This window comes from Chenopodium album, chromosome 2 (genome assembly GCF_948465745.1).
Source record: "Chenopodium album chromosome 2, dcCheAlbu1.1, whole genome shotgun sequence".
NCBI lineage: Eukaryota > Viridiplantae > Streptophyta > Magnoliopsida > Caryophyllales > Amaranthaceae > Chenopodium > Chenopodium album.
Genome location: NC_137835.1, coordinates 21,528,368 through 21,550,450, shown reverse-complemented (window position 1 = coordinate 21,550,450; position 22,083 = coordinate 21,528,368). Strand labels below are relative to the sequence as shown.

At 37.8% G+C, this 22,083-nt stretch overlaps 1 pseudogene across 1 annotated transcript; it reads left to right on the top strand.

The window, feature by feature from the left end:
* The first annotated feature begins 12,619 nt into the window (after positions 1–12,619).
* On the top strand, positions 12,620–21,057 carry LOC145597268 (topless-related protein 3-like; annotated as a pseudogene). The gene is made up of 20 exons (XR_014103312.1): positions 12,620–14,098; positions 14,200–14,335; positions 15,536–15,651; positions 15,763–15,898; positions 15,977–16,086; positions 16,252–16,318; positions 16,438–16,511; positions 16,587–16,682; positions 16,780–16,879; positions 17,120–17,234; positions 17,400–17,634; positions 17,738–17,905; positions 18,256–18,392; positions 18,469–18,584; positions 18,665–18,833; positions 18,928–19,056; positions 19,150–19,245; positions 19,772–19,921; positions 20,012–20,187; positions 20,600–21,057. The product of XR_014103312.1 is annotated as a topless-related protein 3-like (transcript).
* The last annotated feature ends 1,026 nt before the right edge of the window (positions 21,058–22,083 follow it).

The following is a 22,083-nucleotide window of genomic DNA, read 5'->3' as shown; positions in this document are numbered from 1 at the left end:
ATCTATTTTCACCAACTCTCATCAAGATTTTCTCTTGATTCTCTCTCTCTCTTTCTTTTCTAACTAGCCTTTCAAATACAAAATTCCGCATTCATTAGATCTAGATACACCTAGCATTATTCTAAGTTGCCTTCGCCCTAGACATGAAAGGTTTAATTTCAGCGGGTTTGGTCCCAAATCTCTCTTTCAATTATTTAATTTAATTGTTTTGTTGAATATTTTCCTTGAAGTTACTAACGTGTGTATTTTGTTATTAGAAAGAGGTACGAGGCATCAAAGTAAGTGCTTTAATGGTTTTTATTGATATTATGATGTTATTATGATTGTTAGCATCATGTTTAGGGTAAAGAATAAGTTCCTTAAACTAAATATGATTGTTATGATGCCTTTTATGTTCTTCCGAATATTTATGATTGTTAGTATCATGTTAGGGCTAAAGCTTTGATATTTAATGTTTAGTGACATGCTAGGGTTTGTTATTAATCTTGTTAGTATCATGCCTAGGATCTTGCTATTATGCTTTAACATGATTATTATTATTATTATTATTATTATTATTATTATTATTATTATTATTATTATTATTATTATTATTATTATTATTATTATTATTATTATTATTATTATTATTATTATTATTATTATTATTATTATTATTATTATTATTATTATTATTATTATTATTATTATTATGTTGCTTGATTTTTATTGTTATTGCTTGATCACGCCTTTTATGCATGTTTAAAGGGAATTGGTACTTGTAATCACGCTTAATAAGATAATTAATAATCTTGTTAGGGTTAGTATGATTATAATTCAAGTGATCGTTAATAATATATTTTTATTTGCATTAATATTCAACCAACATAGATAAACAGGTTTAGGGTTTATCCTATTGCTTGTATGTTAGTCAGAAAGCGCACATGAATACGATCAGAATAGAGTAGAGGCCTATTTTTGGGGCAGGTTCAATCTCTTTTAGGTTGGATTTGTACCTTCATCCCCGAACCCTATTTGGTTCAAGACCTTATGGAGTTGACGACCTCTTGGATCGTTAAGGGGTGTAACCTTCACCTTGTGAACGGTTTACAAGTTCCTAAAAAAACTTATTGGCGACTCTTTTGCTCTATCTTCTTTCTCTTTGGACGCCACCGTACTTTAGTGTATGATCACAGTGGGGTTCAAGCTAGGGGTTTAACGCTTGAAATATTCCCTACAGTGGGCTATCAAGGAACTCAATATGGATTTATCTTTGGCCGGTGAGAAGAGATTTTTGAAGCTCAATGAACTTGAAGAGATTAGGAATGATGCTTATGAGAGCTCAAGAGTGTATAAGGAGAAGACCGAAAAATGGCATGACCAACATATACGATACAAGAGCTTTAAGGTTGGAGATAAGGTTTTGCTTTTCAACTCAAGGCTTTGTTTGTTTCCGGGTAAACTCAAGTCCGTTTGGTCGGGGCCTTTTGTGGTATCGAAGACTACTCCTTATGGTTCTTTTGAGTTAGATGCAGATGGTAACAAGTTTATGGTCAATGGTCATCCTTTGAAGCATTACTTTTGCAAGGAATAAGTTGGTCTCATTGAATTTTTAAGGCTTGATCCTTGGGATCCCAAGCCCCCTCCTTGAATGAAACTTTTCTCATGGTCAAGCTAATGACCTTAAAAGAAGTGCTTCTCGGGAAGAAACTCGAGTTTCTCTTTGTTTTTAATTTTGCTTTTTATTGGTTTGGATTAATTTAGATGTTTGGTTATTTGAATTTTATGTTGTTTGATGTTGTAGGGTGGGAGTGGAGTCGGGAAATGTGGCTAAGTGAAGGAAAGGAGCAAAAATTCCATGATTTTAAAGAGCCAAAGCAGAAAAAATGGTGTGGTCGCACCACTCACAAGGAGCGCCCGCTCCAGGGGTGGAGCGTCCGCTCCCTACAGAGAAGCGCCCACACCATTTAGTTAAATTAGAGGTAAAATCAGAGGAATGGAGCGGCCACTCCACCCTATAGGAGCGCCCGCTCCTACCTGATGGAGCGTCCACTCCCATTAGTGGAGCGCCCCCTCCATTCGACTTTCCAGAAAAAAAATAGGGTTATTAACTCCGATTTTTCCCCCCAGTTCATCACTCTCCTCATTTCCTCCTTTACTCAAACCCTAACTCTTTCCTTCTACTCTCAACCTCATCAATCCCCTTCACAAATCACTCACACACATAAATCAAAACACTAATTTCAATCCTTATTTTATCTCAAATTTGATTTTTTCCTCCATTTGTGATGAGATCGACAAATTTCCATCTGGTTGGGTCTTTATTCTTTGATTTCTTTCGGAGCAATTTGATATGATTTTCTTACTCTACTGCACTTAATTGTTGATTTTGTAAGTATAATTAGCCGTATTGTTGTTTAATTTGTGAATTGAAGACTCTAATTTCATGAATTGCATGACAACTTTCTAGTTCATGTACTACTAGTTGATAATGTTTGATTGAAGCTAAATTTGAGTAGTGTGTGATTAGTATTGTCATATTTGGGCTACATTGTTTATTTGGATTATGTTTGTAATTAATTTCCCTTGCAAATTTTCATACTTGTATAATGGGATAATTTTTGTTCATACTAGCATAGTGCTGCATTTATGATGTTTGATTTAAGCTCCTTTGCAATTTCTTATGCTAATATTGTTTGGTATGATATGAAATTGGTATTTGTATGATTTTTTTTCAAGGTGAATTGTTTTGATGGAGGATTAATCTATTTGGTTGGTTAATTTTGGTTTAGCATGCTAGATTGGCATCTAGATGGTGTTACAATGTTTCTATCACTTTGATTTCGAATATAGAAATTTTTAGAAGTGGTATTGAACCTCCTCCTATGTCCTTAATTTTTCCTAATATTGCTCATGGAGTGGTTTCTATTTCACCATGTAATGCCTATTTAGCTAGTTAATTTGATTATGGATAATTGAAATTGTGAGATGAATTTTTGAAGTTGGATTTTTGGTTGTTTGTAGGTACTTATCCCGTACCGGAGTGTGTGTGTTGTTGTCGTTCGTTTGTCAAATCCATGTCTCGCCGATTTAGGGATTTGTTGCCGGGGTCTTCTTCCCGAAAATCTCAGAAGGGTTCTTCTTCCCAAGCCCCATCAAGTTCTACTGCGGTGCCCACCCTTCCTCAACCATACATGGTGGCATTTGCGTCAGCTTATCAAGAGAAATGCTATGACGAACTTTCGAAGCGCCATATTTGCTCCACAAGGTTCTATGATAAGTCTTGTTGTCAAGCCTTGGGTATCGACTCAGATGTCTGAGATATGGCCGAGTCTTTAGGGTGGGAAACATTCCTTAACATCACGGTCCGTTCGAAGTGGACCAACGACCCTTCGGCCGACCCAAAGCCACCTTGCACCTATCGAGAGCTCACTCTTTAGTTCCTCTCGTCTTTTAGCTTTCATTCAACTGAGAGGCGGGGTGTGAAAGAGCTCGAACTCCACTTCCGGATGTTCAACAAGCAAAAAAAGGTGACATTGAGGGAGCTCAATCAAATGTTTGGGTGGGACCCGGATAGCGCCGTCCATAGGGTTTTCTATAATGAAAGGATGTGGCAAGGGTACGATGAGCAAGAGTGGTGGAGCACCATCACCCAAGGGAACACATAAGTTCAAGTCAAGGTCCGTGAAGGCGTCGGAAATCATCCATTCGGCCCTTCAGTACTTCCTTAGGATGATGGTCTACGCCCTCTTCTCCCGTCAAGAGCTCGGGATGATTAACCAAGAGGAGCTCACTTTGTTGTGGTTGGCCACCGATGGATATATCAACTACGATCACGGTGTCAACTTTTGGGGCCTCCTCGCAGATCGCTTCCACGAGACACAGTTGGGTACCTCCCTCACTGGTGACATCCAATGCGGGAGCATGATCACTTGGATTGCCTACAAGCTTGGGTTTGGAGCGGAGTTGGCTAAGCTTACCCCGGTCGATGAGCTCCCCTATTTGAACATCACTGCTCTAAGACAGCCGGGATGCTACGTGAGGTGTCTACTCTGATGGGGTTTGATGAGCGGATTTGGATGGTCCGCGATGCTTTATGGTGCCAACTCCCCCAACGACTTCATCTCCAACCCGCGTGAAGATGGGAACCAATGGCACGTTCCCCGCCCTACTCTAGAGGAGGGTAGCTTGTTGATTAGGAAGAGAGCTCCCCGAGCCCAAGCCAAAGGCAACAACAACAACAACAAGAATTTTATTAACACCATTTCGAGCATCAACATTTCCATTATGGGGAAGGTTCGCAATCTTTGCACGTCCCATCCTTTAGTGAGGGAGGTATGGCTTCTTCCTCTTCCTCTTTTAACATTGAGAGTGACGCGGGTGCATGGAACTTAATGGAAGAAGTGGAAGACGTTCCACGTGTCGTGACACGAAGTCGGGCCAAGCTCCTTGGAGGTCACCTTTTGGGGCTAACCATCATCACACTTGAAGACAAGAAGCTTATCAATATATGATGCAACTACTTCATTCAGCCATATCTCCTTCGTTATAAGAAATTTTTAGGTGATTCAAGTTGGAGGTGAAATTAGAGTTCAAGAGATTTCCAACGACTGGTCACATGCCAAATTTGAGCAAGAAACGAAGATGTTATTAACGTTTGAAGTTGAGCTGTCCAGGAGCAAGGGAGTTTGAGCGAACCAAAGCTGGTTTGCCCAAACCTTCCTGGCAGTTTCAGACCTGATTTTTGCATCTTTGCAGAAGTGGCCGAACTCCAAAAGTTCGACCGAACCTACCCACAAGTTCGACCGAACTTACCCTAAGTTCGGCCGAACCTTTTCCCGTTTTTCTGTCAGTTTATGCGCACTATTTAAGTTGTTTTTAAGATGTTTTGCAAGAATTAATGTAGAACTTTGCTTGATTTTGTAATCAAAGAGACTTTCTCTCTCTACCATAATCTTTGTGACTATTTAGCTTTCTTTGTAATTGCTACCTTGTAATCTTTGTGATTACACCTTAATCCTAGCTTTACTTGGTGTTAGCTTTGATTAAGACCCCTATTTCATATTTCTTGGTGATTTTGAGATAGGTTTACCTTATTTGTTGCATTGAAATTTGTGCTTGTTTGAAAGCTTTCCCCTTTTACTTGTCTTTCCTTGGTTATTTCATATCATTTGGTATCAAGAGCCTAGGTTATTAGCCTAGAAAGATCCTACCTTTTTGAATTTCTCTTTCCCCCTATCAAAAGATCTCATCTTTTCCCACAAACAATTTGAAATTTCTCTCAAAAATACAAGCTTTCTATCTTGAAACATGGGTGATAGATACTATAATTAAGATGATGAAGGTTATAATGAGCACTCTAGATTGGATTCTCTAGAAAGGAAGTTTGATAGACTTCTTGAGGTCTTGGAGAATAGAAGAAGTCATAGAAGGAGGAGGAGCCCTAGTGAAGAAGATGACTCTCACTCTCCTCACCGGAAAAGGGAACATCGCTAACGACACCATGAGGACAACTGTGACCGAGACATCAAGTTGGAATTTCCGGACTTTGAAGGTAATATTGATCCTAATGAATTTCTTGATTGGGTTAGGAGTATGGAGAATGTGTTTGAATATAAGGGTTATAATGATGAAAAACATTTCAAATTGGCCATCCTTAAACTTAAAAAACATGCTTCTTTGTGGTATGAGAACTTAAAGAATCGTAGGAAAAAAGATGGAAAATCAAAAATCACTTCTTGGGAGAAATTGAAGAAACATATGAACAAGGCCTTTGTGCCTAGAGATTATTTGCAAGATGCTTATCTTAAATTGAACTCTCTTAAGTAAGGATCTATGTTTGTAGAGAAGTATACTAGGGAGTTTTAAAAACTTTCTATCATGAGTGGAATTGAAGAAGCACCGGAGCATAATATTGCTAGGTATATTTGTGGTCTTGAAAAAAAGCTTGGGCAAAAGGTTTGATGTGCATGCCCATGGAAGTTTTGATCCAGTGGTGCAAAAAGCTTTGAAGTTTGAGAAGTATGACAAGGTGAGTAGTGCTAGTGGGTATAATAAGCCTACCTTCAAGAGTTCTTTTGCTCCAAAGGGTGAGACAAGCAAGCCCATTGCCAAGGATGACAAAGGCAAGGCTCCCATGCACTCTTCTAGCAAAGATGATCACAACAAGATGAGCAATTGTAAGACTTGCTACAAGTGCAGGGGTTATAGACATTTTGCTAATAAGTGTCCAAATAGTAGAGCTATGATGATTCATGAAATGGATGATGATGAGTACGAAGATGAGAAAAGGGATTTTGGAGACCCTATTTGTAATCAAATCCTTGTTGTGAGGAGGGCACTTCACTCAATTTCTACCCCTTTGGAGGAAGAGAAAAGGGAAAACATCTTCCAAACTCGTTGCACCATCAAGGATCAAGTTTGCAACCTTATCATTGATAGTGGCTCTTTCACTAATGTGGCTTCAAAAACATTGGTGAGCAAGCTCAATCTTGAAACTACTGATCATCCTACTCCCTACAAGCTTCAATGGCTTAACAATCACAATAAGGTGAAGGTAACGAAACAAACTCTTCTTTATTTCTCAATTGGCAAGCTATATAAGGATGAGGTGCTTTGTGATGTATTGCCTATGGATGCTTGTCATGTATTGCTTGGTAGACCTTGGCAATTTGATAGAGATGTAATGCATGATGGAAGAAAGAACACTTATTCATTTATGATGGATAAGAAGAAGATTGTACTCAACCCCTTGTCCCCCACCATCAAACACAAAGAACCCTTGGGTACGGGAAACACAATCAAAGAGAACCTTCTCACTGGGAAAAATGAGATGGTAAAGGAGATAAATCAAGGACACCTTGTCTTTATTTGTCTTCTTAGGGAAACAAAAGAGAGTGAGCGAGAGAGCCCAGTCCACCCCCTTGTCAAGGAAGTATTGGTTGAGTACCATGACGTTTTTCCCGATGATCTCCCACCCGGTTTGCCACCTATTAGGGGAATTGAGCATCAAATCTATCTTATTCCCGGATCACAACTCCCTAATAGACCGGCTTATAGGTGTACCCCCGATGAAGCAAGAGAGCTTCAAAGACAAGTTGGTGAGTTGATTGAAAGATGATTTGTGAGGGAATCCCTTAGCCCTTGTTCAGTTCCGGCTCTTTTTGTTCCAAAAAAGGATGGTACATGGAGGATGTGTGTGGATAGTAGGGCCATCAATAACATCACCATCAAGTATCGCTTCCCTATTCCCCGACTTGATGATATTCTTGATGAGTTACATGGTTCCAAGGTGTTTTCGAAGATTGACTTGAGGATGGGGTACCATCAAATTCGTATGCGTGAAGGAGATGAGTGGAAGACCTCTTTCAAGACAAAGCAAGGCTTGTATGAGTGGCTAGTTATGCCATTTGGGCTCTCTAATGCTCCTAGCACTTTCATGAGGCTCATGAATGAGGTACTTTGCCCTTTCATTGGTTAATTTATTGTTGTTTATTTTGATGACATACTTGTTTATAGAAAATGTGAACTTGATTATGTTAAACCTTCGAGGCAAGTATTTGAAACATTGAGAAGTAGGCGGCATTTTGCCAAGGTAGAAAAGTGTAGTTTTATGGTGGATAGTATTGTTTTTCTTGGTTATGTGATTTCGAATGTAGGGATCTTAATGGACCCTAGTAAAGTGGAGGCCATTCAATCTTGGCCTACTCCTACTACTCTCACTCAAGTTAGGATTTTCCATGGTCTAGCTACCTTCTATCGAAGGTTTATGAAGAATTTTAGCACTATTTTGGCCCCGGTGATCGAATGCATGAAGAAGGGTACTTTTGAGTGGACACCATCGGCTCAAAGGACTTTTGAGACCCTCAAGAAGAAGTTGTGTGAGGCTCCAATCTTAGCTCTTCCGAATTTTGATCAACCCTTTGAAGTTGAATGTGATGCTAGTGGGGTTGGAGTTGGAGCGGTTCTTGTGCAAGGAGGGAGGCCGGTTGCCTATTTTAGTGAGAAGCTTGGTGGAGCAAGAATGAGGTATAGTACCTATGACAAGGAGTTCTATGCTATTGTTAGGGCTCTTAATAATTGGTCACATTACTTGAGGCCTAGACCATTTGTACTACACTCCGATCATGAATATCTCAAGTACGTCAATGGTTCTCATAAACTCAATGCAAGACATGCCAAATGGGTTGAATTCCTCCAATAATTCACTTTTTCTTCTAAGTACAAGGAAGGGAAGAGCAATGTTGTTGCCGATGCTCTTTATAGGAGGCATTGTATGATATTTATTCTTGATGCGAAGTTTTTAGGATTTGAGTTGCTTAAAGAGTTGTATCACAATGATGAGGATTTTGGTGAGTTGATGAAGAAGTGTGAGGAAGGGGTCGATGGCTCTTTCATGGTGCAAGAGGGTTTCCTTTTCAAGGGAAACAAGCTTTGTGTTCCAAAATGCTCTCATCGACAGTTGCTTGTAAAAGAAGCTCATCAAGGAGGACTAGCCGGACACTTTGGGGTTGCAAAAACATATGACATTCTTCGAGAGCATTTTTATTGGCCCAAGATGTTTGGTGATGTGCAAGATGTGATAACTCGTTATGGGGCTTGTCACAAGGCTACGAGTCAATTCCGTGAAGGACTCTACTCTCCTCTTCCGGTCCCTAGTCACCCTTGGGATGATCCTAGCATGGATTTTGTGGTTGCTCTCCCTCGCACTCAAAGGAAAAATGATTCCGTGTTTGTTGTGGTTGATCGTTTTAGCAAGATGGCTCACTTCATTCCTTGCCACAAGACCGATGACACTTCTCATGTGGCCACCTTGTTCTTTAGAGAAGTTGTGAAGTTTCATGGCGTTCCAAAAAGTATTGTGTCGGACCGTGATTCTAAGTTCTTGAGCTACTTTTGGAAGACTTTGTGGAAGTTAGTGGGAACCAAGCTCTTATTTAGTACCTCTAGTCACCCTCAAACCGATGGCCAAACCGAGGTGACTAATCGTACCATGTCATCCATTCTCCGAGCTATCATTAGCAAACACATGAAAGATTGAGATCTTAAGCTACCTCAAGTTAAATTTTCTTACAACCGCTCTCATTGCATAGCTACCGGGAAAACACCATTTGAAGTAGTGTATGGTTTCAATCCCCGCCTACCACTTCACTTGTTGCCTAGTATCCCTCAAGAGGAGTTGAGCTTTGAGGCAAAAGATAGAGTTGAAACGATGAAAAAGCTTCATGAAGATGTCAAGAAGAGAATTGAGAAGGAAAATGAGATTTACAAGGCAAGGGAAACAAATTCAAGAAGCCAAGGGAATTCAATGTAGGTGATCTTGTGTGGCTCCATCTTCGGAAGGAAAGATTCCCGGCTAAGAGAAAGAACAAGCTCATGCCAAGATCCGAATGCCCCTTTAAAGTTGTGGAGAGAGTTGGACCTAATGCTTATTGGTGATCTTGCTCCTTTTCTCTTTGAAGATGATATTGGTGATGATGATCCGGAATTGAGGGCAATTCCTTTTGAAGAGGAGGGGTTTGACGCGGGTGCATGGAACTTAGTTGAAGAAGTGGAAGACGTGCCACGTTTCGTGACACAAAGTCGGGCCAAGCTCCTTGGAGGTCACCTTTCAAGGCTAACCATCATCACACTTGAAGACAAGAAGCTTATCAATATATGATGCAACTACTTCATTCAGCCATATCTCCTTCGTTACAAGGAATTTTTAGGTTATTCAAGTTGGAGGTGAAATTAGAGTTCAAGAGGTTTCCAACGGCTGGTCACATGCCAAATTTGAGCAAGAAACGAAGAAGTTATGAACGTTTAAAGTTGAGCTATCCAGGAGCAAGGGAGTTCGACCGAACCAAAGCTAGTTCGCTCGAACCTTCCAGGCAGTTTCAGACCTGATTTTTGCATCTTTGCAGAAGTGGCCGAACTCCAAAAGTTCGACCGAACCTACCCACAAGTTCGACCGAACTTACCCTAAGTTCGGCCGAACCTTTTCCCGTTTTTCTGTCAGTTTATGCGCACTATTTAAGTTGTTTTTAAGACGTTTTGCAAGAATTAATGTTGAACTTTGCTTGATTTTGTAATCAAAGAGGCTTTCTCTCTCTACCATAATCTTTGTGATTATTTAGCTTTCTTTGTGATTTCTACCTTGTAATCTTTGTTCTTACACCTTAATCATAGCTTTACTTGGTGTTAGCTTTGATTAAGATCCCTATTTCATATTTCTTGGTGATTTTGAGGTAGATTTACCTTATTTGTTGCATTGAAATTTGTGCTTGTTTGAAAGTTTCCCCTTTTACTTGTCTTTCCTTGGTTATTTCATATCAGAGAAAGTAGAGAGAAGTTGGAGCTTTTAGTGCTCTATGTAAGGATATGTCACAATTCCACCTCCTATCATTAATGATTGGAGTATTTATAGGGGTGGGAATTTGTGCCCCTTAGGGTAAGTGACCTAGGATTTTGGGCTCTGATTGGCTGCGCAATCAGGTTAGGACACGTGTCCTAAGGGGGCGCCGTTTTTGTGGCATTCCTAGAAGTTTGGGCCTCTTGATGTAAGGAGGCCTTTTGCCCTTATGTCCCCTTCTCTTTATTTCAGGTGCTCTTTTGTTGTTTGTACGTGTCATCTTCCTAGGGCAACACGTGTCGCCCTTTGATTGGGCCACATGTCGACATGGGATTGGACCACGTACTTAGGGTATTTTTACCCTAAACAGAATGCATTTGACTTTCATTTGATTCAATTAGCTTTCTTTGAATGTGTTTGACTTTCATTTGATTCTAAATGCGTTGTTTAAATGTGTTTGACTTTGATTTGACTCAATTAGCTTTGTTGAATGCTTTTCACTTTCATTTGATTCAAAATGCTTTGTTTGAATGTGTTTGACTTTGATTTGACTCAATTAGCTTTGTTGAATGCATTTCACTTTCATTTGACTCAAAATGCTTTGTTTGAATGTGTTTGACTTCATTTGATTCAATTAGCTTTGTTGAAGGCATTTGAATTTCATTTGATTCAAAAAGCTTTGTAAGAATGTGTTTGAGTTTCATTTAATTCAATTAGCATTGTTGAATGCATTTAAATTTCATTTGATTCAAAAACCCTTTGTTTAAATGTGGTTGACTTTCATTTGATTCAATTAGCTTTGTTGATTGCATTTGACTTTTATTTGATTCAAAAAGCTTTTTTGAATGTGTTTGACTTTTATTTGATTTAAATAGCTTTGTTGAATGCATTTGACTTTCATTTTATTCTAAAACCATTGTTTAAATGTTTTTGACTTTGATTTGACTTAATTAGCTTTGTTCAATGCATTTCACTTTCATTTGATTCCAAAAGCTTTGTTTGAATGTGTTTAACTTTCATTTGATTAAATTAGCTATGTTGTATATATGCATTTGATTTTCATTCGATTCTAAAAGCGTTGTTTGAATGTGTTTTGACTTTGATTTAATTCAATTAGCTTTATTTGAATGTGTTTGACTTTCATTTGATTATATTAGCTTTGTAGAATGCATTTGATTTTCATTTGATTCAAAAAGCTTTGTTTGAATGTGTTTTTTACTTTCATTTGTTTCAATTAGCTTTGATTAAATGTGTTTGACTTTCATTTTATTCTAAAAGCCTAGTTTGAATGTGTTTAACTTTTATTTGACTCATTTAGCTTTGTTGAATGCATTTCATTTTCATTTGATTCAAAAACCTTTGTTTGAATGTGTTTAACTTTCAAACGAATAAAGATTTTTGTAGAAGAAACTTACATAGTTACATATATCATTTACTTCAAAAAAGTATACAAAAATATTTTGTTATCTTAACGGTTAACCGCTACATTGAACGATTTGGTTACCAACTTAAGTATTTGAATGAACATAGTTACATAGGTGACCCAAAATATAACTAAAACAAGCTTTTTATTTTTAAGGAAGATTATGAGTAATAGATATTTTATACATATCATATTTAGACTTGCTCTTTGTACCACATATTATTTTAAGGCTCTGCATCCAAGCAATGATTTTTTTTTATTTATTTATTTTTTGAAGGGATCCAAGCAATGATTTTTGTTAATTAATTAATATTAATGTTATTATTCACAATACGTCACATAAACTTTCAATTTAAAACGATTTTTTTTAATCCAATCTAACTTAATTATTTGTAGGACTTATGTCAAACGGTAAATTTTCTTCTTCTTTTGATATAGCTTGGTTGTCAATTAATATGATTAAATTTCTATTACATTTGGTAAAAATGATCCATAATACACATACTATGCATTCTCTTTTAATACTTTTATTGTGCATGCACATACTTATTAATAACAACCTTAATAATTAGAAAAGATATTAATAATTATTTTTTAATGCATATTAGATTTTTACATTACATTTTTTAATTAATACAATTTTAATATTTAATTTTAAAGTTGAAATTTTTATTAATGATTATAGTTGGTTGATGCGTGACCCAACTAGTATCCAATACCAAAATAAAGAAAAAAATAAAAAATTTACCAACGCTACAAGGCGTGCAACGCATTTATTTACTATTACTTTAACAGTTGAACTCTAGAAGATTTTGTCAAAAAAATAATAATAATAAATAAAAAATCTATAGTAATATATAAAGAGAAAGGGCTTTGTAAATCTGCTGTTCTCTGCTCATTTTTTTTATTGAGAAACTATTCTCTGCTCAATTCATTCATGCTCTGAGGATAAATTTCTCTCTCTAGATTTTTTCGTCTGAATCTGATTTGATTTTGGGGAGTTTTCTTCTTTTTGATTTTTAGGGAAATTAAAGAAATTTGATCTGTTATTTTGATATGAATTTCCGGATTATTTCGGTGATATTATGTCGTCGTTAAGCCGGGAATTGGTGTTTCTTCTACTCCAATTTCTTGAAGAAGAAGAGAAATTCAAGGAGTCCGTTCACAGGTATTTTATTTTTTTCAATTAATTATTTTAATTTTGGATGACTTTTTGAGTAATCGTGGCCAATTCTAGTAGATCCAATTGTGGCCACAATAAATTTATCAACAGTTCACATTAGTTAAAAGAAATAAATGGTTTTGATTTGATCTAATGGCCACAATGTTTTTAAAAAAAAATTTCGCCGTTGGAGGTCAATTTTTGAAGGTGATGTTAGGGTTTTGATGAGAAATGATTGAATAATTGTTGATGATTTTATGTTAATTTCATTTGCTAATTTTATATGGGAGAAGGAAGTCGTATTAGTTAGGAAAATAGTTGCTAGGCTTATGTTATGATACATTTAAGAGGGGCAATAGACCTTCCCTGTACATGCCCTTGGCTTGGTGTCTCGTTCGGTATTTTGAAAATTAGTGCTCCTGATGACGTGGTAATAAATAAAGGATGGATCCGCTGTGTACTTCAATTCTTGCCACATCTGTTGGAAGCATCTCACATGTATCTAATTTCCCATGTTTTATCTAATGGGGAAAACCATCATGCAAGACCTCTCCCAAAGCGAGTGGCCACAAGAACTGTAGTAATAGTTTATCGGGTTATTGCTCCTTGGTGACGTGGGTAATAATCCAAGGATGGGAATAGAAAATCTCCCATGCACCTATGGAGATTTATCTTGTAGGACCTCAACTCCCAAAGTGGAGTGGGCACAAGAGCTGTAGTAAAAATTTGGCAAATTAGTTACCCACTGACGTGATAATAATTTAACATGGAAGCTTGTATCCTTTAAGTTCTTATTATGTCAGTTGGAACAGGAAAGGTCGTTTGGTCCTGATTTCAAATGTTTTATCTAATGGTTTGTTTACCATGGAAAAAAATTATAGTCTGTGATGTGATCTGTAGTCTTCCTTTGATTTCTTTATATAAACTTGTTACAGTACTTACAACTTTTTTTGGATACCTCAGGGAAAACGAGCAGCTTTCTAAGTATGGTGACACTAAAACTGCTCGTAATACAATGATTGTAGAGCTTAAAAAAATGATAGAAGCTAACCCGCTTTTCCGTGACAAGCTGGTGTTCCCGACTCTGAGATTGACAAGCTGGTGCACTGCTCCAAATGGAAATGTTGCACCTACTCCTGTAACTCTTCCAGTTGCTGCTGTTGCAAAGCCTGCTGCTTATACACAGGCAGGAGCTCATGGTGTATGTTGTCTACAATCATTTGCTAGTTTTTTTCTTTTTGAAGTTTGTTGAATATTGTCCAATTTTTATGATTTCATTTGTTATGTCATTTTATCTTGCAGCCATTCCATCCTACACCTGCAGCTGCTGTAGCTAGCGCTAATGCTTTGGCTGGTCGGATGGGAAATGCTGCTGCATCCTCTTCTGTCCAAGCAGCAGTTGTGACGGCATCATCCATTCCTGTGCCCCCAAATCAAGGTGGTTGTGTACTGACATAATGAGCTGTTTGTGAACATTTAAAAACTTGTAATTATAATTGGGGGCGATGAAATTGGTTAAGAGGCTTCCTGTTTAATTGTCCTTAACTATAGACGCACCTTATGTAATTTGGGAACTTCTCCAACATCTGTTTTAGCTTAACATTGGCTTTGTTAAATAGTGGGGGGAAGTTGGTGGTATTGAATGGAACCTTAATTACTCGTTTACATTTAGGGGGCGTTTGGTTGGGGGTAATAAACAAAGGGAATGGGAATGAGAGGGTTTCATTCCCTTTGTTATTGTTTGTTTGCCATATTTTCCCATTCCCTTTACCCCTTTTTATTTTTGGGTGCACCCACTTTCCCTCTACACTCATTCCCCATCCCCCTCCCCTTTTGCATTCCCATTCCCCTCATTGCCACTACACCATCAACCTCACACCAACCACCACCTTGTTGCCCTACCCCACCGTCCAGCCACCTTGCCGCCTCTCCCCAATCATCGCTGCCCTGCCGTCACCGCCCCTCAATGACCGATCTTCCTCGACCATCGCTGCCTTTGGTCGCACGTAGATCGTCGCTCCTCCCCCCATCGTTGCCGGAGATCATCGCTGCCTTTGGTCGCAACGATGTCTTGAATTTTGATTTTTATTAGCTGTTGATAGCTAGATAAATCTCTCTTCTCAATGATAACCAACAGGAGCAGGAGCTTCCTTCAGCTCGCGACCTTGATAGTGAATGTCGTGTATTAATATCAACCACGAAAAGAACCAATTTGTTAAGTTCAAACTCAGAAGGTTTTTTAGGGTTTTTTTGTGATGGGAGGGGGTGGTTTTTCTAGGACGGGAGGGGCGGCGAAGGTAAGGGAAGAGCGGCGAACATCGAGGCAGGGGCGGTGACGGCGGGAGGGGTGGCGGCTAGGCTGTGGGTAGCTACAACTGTTGAAATTGGAGGTGTTGTGGTTGTGTGATTCTTGGGTGTTTTTTTTTAAAACAAACAACACGTTAAAAAGAATGGGTTTCATTCCATTCTCTTTGATTCCCTTTCTTCATTCCATTCCGATGCCTTTAGGCGAACCAAACGGCCCCTTAAATATTCTTCTTTACTTATGTCAGCTCTTCGTAGATTATTTATTTATTTATTTATTTATTTTTTAATTTTACATGAGCTATTTATTGATATATGTATTTTTTTTTGGTAGTCCCAATCCGTAAAAGGCCAAGAACACTGCTTACAACACTTGGCATGGTTGATTATCAGAATCCTGATCATGAACCGCTGATGAAACGTCTTCGTCCTGCACAATCTGTGGAGGAGGTAATTCTTCTGTTGTGGGCTTAATTTTTCATGTTGGTTCAAATGTTAAGGATGTTAATCGACAGTGCACTTACTGAAGTTTCTTCATTCTCTAATGGTTTAACATTTCAGGTTACGTATCCAACGCCTCGCCAATAAGCTTCTTGGTCTGTGGAAGACCTCCCAAGAATGGTGGCCTTTACTTTGCACCAAGGCTCTACTGTTACAAGCATGGATTTCCATCCTTCTCATCCCACATTGCTGCTTGGTATGAAGGCTATGTAATAATTCATCTATTGTAGTACTTTGTTTTCATATCTTGTGCTAACTTTGATTTTTGGATTAGTTGGTTCATCTAGTGCGGAAATTACCCTTTGGGAGGTTTCGTCACGCGAGAAAGTGGTATCAAAGCCTTCCAAAGTTTGGGAAATAACCTCATGCTCTTTACAATTCTAGGTTAAGCTATCACCTTGTAGTAATTTTCTTGTTATTAATTTGTGTCTCTCTCTCTCTCTCTCTCTCTCTTGGACTACTCTTTTTCTGGATATAGAACACTTGTTACTGCGGGCTCCTATAGCTAAACAGCCCAGTTTGTAGGCCTAATGATTGTGAGTTTTACAGGCTGCCTATGTCAAAGATGTTATATCAGTTAGCCGAGTCGCATGGAGTCCTGATGGAAATTACCTGGGTATGCTGCTAGCTTATATTTGTGTTTGTAAAAAATTTATTTCTTGCTGCTGCTACTTATATTTCTTATTTTATTATTTTTTCCCTTATATCCATCATATATGATCTTCATTGTTGTAGGAGCTGCCTTTAGTAAGCACCTGATCCATTTGTATGCTTATTTTGGACCAAATGATCTTCGACAACAGTTGGAGGTGAATGAGTATTATCTTGCTTGTTCAAGTTGAACTCTGAACATCAAAGTGACTTGTATATCCTTATGCTTGCAGATTGATGCCCATGCTGGTGGGGTGAATGATCTAGCTTTTGCTTATCCTAACAAGCAACTTTATGTCCTAAGATGTGGAGATGATAAACTTATTAAGGTAAGAATGGAGTAAGTTTTTGATATTCAAGTTCAATTTCACATGGTGGTGATGATTTTTGTATACTCTTTCTTACTAATGCTCTGCTATCACACAGGTTTGGGACTTATCAGGAAGAAAGTTGTTCAATCTTGAAGGCCATGAAGCACCTGTTTACTCAATATGCCCTCATCAGAAGGAGAACATTCAGGTATCTAGTCAATAGCCCTGAAATTGGCAATTGTGATACATATAGTAGACATGATGTTTGGGTTTAAAACTGTGCTCTCTTTTCTATTATAATTTTTGAATTGATCTGACTGATGATGAGCTGTGAACTATGCTCATGCTTCTTAGTAGATTATGAAATCTTGAAAATCAGGAAGACACTATCTTGCTTCCTGTTCTTGTAACACTATGCTCATTTGCTTCCTTTCCTTCCCAATTCATTCTTTCAGCTGCATTTGATGGGAAGATTAAAGCTTGGCTTTATGATAATACGGGTTCTAAAGTTGACTATGATGCTCCTGGACGCTGGTGTACTACAATGCTTTACAGTACTGATGGAACTAGGTATGGTTAAAATTCCTGAAAATTGTCTTTAAAAAATTATTTTCAATCCATTAGGATTTCTAATTTTAAGATCCCAGAGGAGTTCTGCATTAAAGTAGAAGCTAGCATAACATAGTGTTGATGCCATGTGATGGTTTTACCTAAACCTGCCTTTTTGTATTGCAGATTATTTTCATGTGGAACTAGTAAAGATGCAGAATCTATCCTGGTTGAGTGGAATGAGAGTGAAGGGACAATAAAAAGGACATACATTGGATTTAGAAGGAAATCAAACGGCATTGTGCAATTTGACACAACACAAAATCATTTTCTAGCTGCAGGGGAAGATCAACAGATCAAGTTTTAGGACATGGATAATGTCAGTGTACTCGCTCAAACAGATGCAGATGCAGGGCTTCCGGTTAGCATTTTTGGATTTATCTATATATCATGGAAAAGAACCCCTTTTCCGACAAGTAGGATGTAGTTCTGTTGCTTACGTTATGTTTTGAAATGTGTTTCAGAATCTTCCGCGTTTGAGATTAAACAAGGAAGGGAACCTTCTTGCAGTTTCCACTGCCGATAATGGATTCAAAATTCTCGCAACTGCAGCTGGTCTTCGATTATTGAGGATTGTAGAAGCCCCACAATTTGAAGCATTGAGGACACCTATTGAAGCTGCTGCTATCAAGGTAACCTTTCAATGATTCAAATTTATTAAACTTGCCAAGCATATAAGATAAGCTATGTTTGTTTCTATGCTTGTCCTCCTAACTCTCATATGTGCTTGTCTGAACTATCTGCAATGATCCATGGACATTTTGTTCAATAGTGGTGAGGGCTTATTGGAATTGTTGGTTTTTAATGTGGCATGTGCTACTGAGCACAATTGTGTCTGAGAAACCTTGGACAAAGAAATGAACCATTGTATTTCCCTTTGTAAAGAAAGCCCTCCCATTTCATCGTACTTGGACTAACTTTTCTATACATGTACCTTTGCGTTATTATATTTAACTTAGTTTTGGATTCCCTTTTTCTTCAGAATGGAAAAATGGAAAAGGGTAGGATGGCCGAAGTTGCAATTGAGACTAAAATCAAGCCTTGGCAGTTGGCTGAAATCGTGAAGCCTGTTCAGTGTAGGCTGGTGACTTTACCAAAAGCATGGACAGTTTCAGCAAGGTTTGTTGATTGACTCTTAAAAATCATATGCTATTTACAAAATTTCTCTTATTATCTGAATGTTGTATGCCTCTAGGTTGCTCGACTTCTTTACACCAATATTGGTATTTTGGCGCTTGGTTCAAATGGTATCCTGAATTTTTGGAGGTGGAGTTGCAGTGAGAAAAACCCTAGCGGGAAGATAATGGATTAGTAGAAGTTTATGTTTTCATTAAATATGTTTGTGAATGAACTGTTGTTAAAATTTTGAGTTTCAATTTTCAATAGGCCAGTGTGGTTCCGCAACATTGGCAACCAAGCAGCTGTCTTCGCATGACTATTGATGTCCCAGGTGTCAATGCTGAAGAAGCTGTACCATGTTTAGCACTTTCAAAATTTGATGTATACTCTTTGTCGGCTGCTGGTGGAAAGGTGTCATTGTATAACGTGATGGCATACAAGGTATTATATTTATAATTATGTAAAGTATGCCTGTTGTTCTATAGTTTAGCTTTATTATGGCCTTCATGGGCAACTGATCATTTTGCAATTTTAGGTCATGACAACATTCATGCCTCCTGCGCCTGCCTCAACCTTCTTGGCATTCCATCCTTATAACACCGACCTCGTAGCAATTGGAAAGGAGGATTCAACCATTCACATTTACAGTATTGGAGTTAATAAGGTAATTATTTTCAAACACACAATAACTTCTTCCTTATGTTTTCTTATAATAGTATGCCATCTATTTAAGGTTTTTTCAACCTCTTAATTTCAGGTTATATCAAGATTGTTAGGTCACATGAAGCGTATAACTGGTTTAGCATTTTCAACCAGTCTTAATGTCCTGGTATCATCTGGTGCTGATGCTCAGGTAGGCGTTATTCGTCCTCTTTGGGAAGTTAATAAAATCTTTTGAGGTTGCATTTTGTAATTTTGGAAATGATATATTGATTTAGACTTTAGAGTGTTTACAAATGAAGTGGCCAGGTCACCAGTGAAGAATATTTACTTGGGTTGTATGGTCTAGTTGTTCCTTAGAATTTTTATATCTTTATGTTATCCTTTCTGATGGATTAGGCGGCAGTGGCTCTGTATAGGAAGTTTGGAGAACGATTACTCGTTATAACCAAGAATGTTGCTCCATCCTATTACAATTAAATACCAGTGTGTTAAAATTTTATCTACTTATTTTTTAAATACTCTATTTATGGAATTTATGAAGCATTTAGAGGCATTCAATCTCTCTGTATACGAGGTTCAATTACTTGCAGATGACAATATATTAACATGATCCTATTGATGTATGCTATAAATTATAATAAAGTGTCTTTTTCACTATTATAATGGTGGATATATATCTAAAGTTGTGTGTATGGGAACTTGAAACCTTTTTGAAGATGCAGACTGTCACAATACAACTTCCAGCTGGTAAGGCTGCTACTGGTGATACACAAGTCCAGTTTCACTATGACCATACCCGTTTGCTAATGTTCCATGAAACCCAGCTAGCAATATATGATGCCTCTAAAATGGAATGCATTAGACAGGTGTAACAAAAATGGCTTAACTTTATTTTGCTTTGAGGTTAGGATTATGGAAGTTCAGTTGTGATTCTTCTATGCCTTCTTAAACTGCAGTGGGTCCCCCGGGATGCATTGTCTGCACCAATATCCTATGCAGCATACTCGTGCAATTGTATGATAGTTTATGCTTCCTTTTTTTATGGCAACATTGGAGTATTTGATGTGGACACTTTGAAACTTTGATGCCGTGTGGGCCCTTTAGCATACCTTTCTCAGCCTCAATTGAATGGGTGAGTTAAAGACTTTACAATATGTGATGTTGAATATTATATTTAGTTATATTGATATGATGAATGTATTATTTTAGTAAAAATATAATCCATATAGTCAAATTTTGCCTTTCACAATTTTCTTTATTTGTACCTGAACTTCATTGTATGTAACATCTTGTGAGGGTCAATATCACAATGAAGTCCTGAAGTTTTACTTCGCTTTGTAGCCTGTTGTGCACTAGAGTTTATTCTGTTTCTTGGGCATGTGTAATTTTTCTAAATTATACAGTAAAGAAATACCAAGTACCTGAGACATTGACATATGCAATGCTGCTTTGTTTTGAGTTGCTGACCACAAGGGTTATGTGGGTGATGTAGATTCTATACTTATATTAGTCTCATCATCTAATTTGTCTGTACCTTGTGTTAGGAGCCATGCTGTTTATGCGTTAGCGGTAGCTGCCCACCTAGAAGAACCCTTCAAATTTGCTGTAGGGTTGAGTGATGGAACTGTTAAAGTGATAGATCCTGCCGAGTCAGAAGGCAAGTGGGGTGTCTCCACCTGCTTATAATGGGTTGCTAAACGGAAGAACGGCCTCATCATCTGCACAAGCAGCCACACTCCTGATCAAATGCAAAGATTAAGCTCTCAGAAAAATGTGTTCGTATAGTGTTGAAATTCTTTATTTAGTGTACTAGTCTACCACAGTTTAGTGAGTAGACTCTAGGATTCTGATCTTCATATAATGTTTTCTTAGCAAGGATAAAGACACAGTGTTTAGACAGAATTGGTTAGAGAAAGGTGCATTCTTGTGTCATTATCTCGTCCAATTAAAATTGAACTGGGCTGAAAATTCTATATACATTTTATGTTAGATTGGAGATACAGTAAGCTTGAAGAGTTCAAAGCAGAATACTGTTGCGTACTCAATATCAAATTATCTGTATTTAGCTACAAGCAAAAGTAGTTAAGGAGGAAGTTTGGATCAGATTGTCCTGAGACTAAAGGGTACCTTTGCCAAAATAAAGGAACCAGGGCCACATCACAAATCCAAACAAATAAATAGATATGGGATATCACCTCGTTTATGAGATCATTGACCAGCGAGATGTCATAAGTTGTGTATGTTTTGAGAAAACATATTACATAAGAAATGCGTCAATTTGCAAGATTATGTTTAAAATAGAAATTTTATTTCTCTTATTTAATTATAGTTTTGGGAATTAAATAAAATGTCCAAAATAATTATGGATTGATGGGCTCATCAGGTTGATGACTTGGTGAATGAAATGCCACAGCTAAACAAAATTCATATATTTAATAGGAAAAATACACTTTAATAATCCCAACTATTGCCAATTTACCTACAACAATCCCAACTAAAGTTTATTTTTTAACAATCCTAACTATGCAACTAGTTTTCCTCCAGTATTCCCAAAAACCGGTTACCTGTTAAAAGGGTAAACTTTTTATTTTTTTTTTTTTTTTTTTTTGTTTTTTAAATGCCACATGTCATCACATGATTGACTTAATTTTAAAAAATTTTAAAAAAAAACAAAAGAAAAAAAAAAAGAGAAATCGAATCAGCTTCAAAAAAAAAAAAAAAAAATCGAATCAACCAACCCAGCCAGGCAGCCACCCCCTCCTCCCTTCACCCACCGTGAAACCCTAAGACAACCCTTAAAACCACCAGCCACCGGCTGGCTACCTCCCTAACCCCTCTAAAATGGCCGGCCGGCCCTCCCTACCCCCCAAGAACACACATTCGAACCATCTCATCCCCCTAAACCATTCTCCTCCCTTCGCTCCCCTTTCGCCGGAAAAAAAAAAAAACAATCAATGTCGCTTCTCCTCCCTTCCTACACCCTCGAAAGTCGAAACCGCCTAGGGGGCGAGTTCGGGGGTTGGGGAAG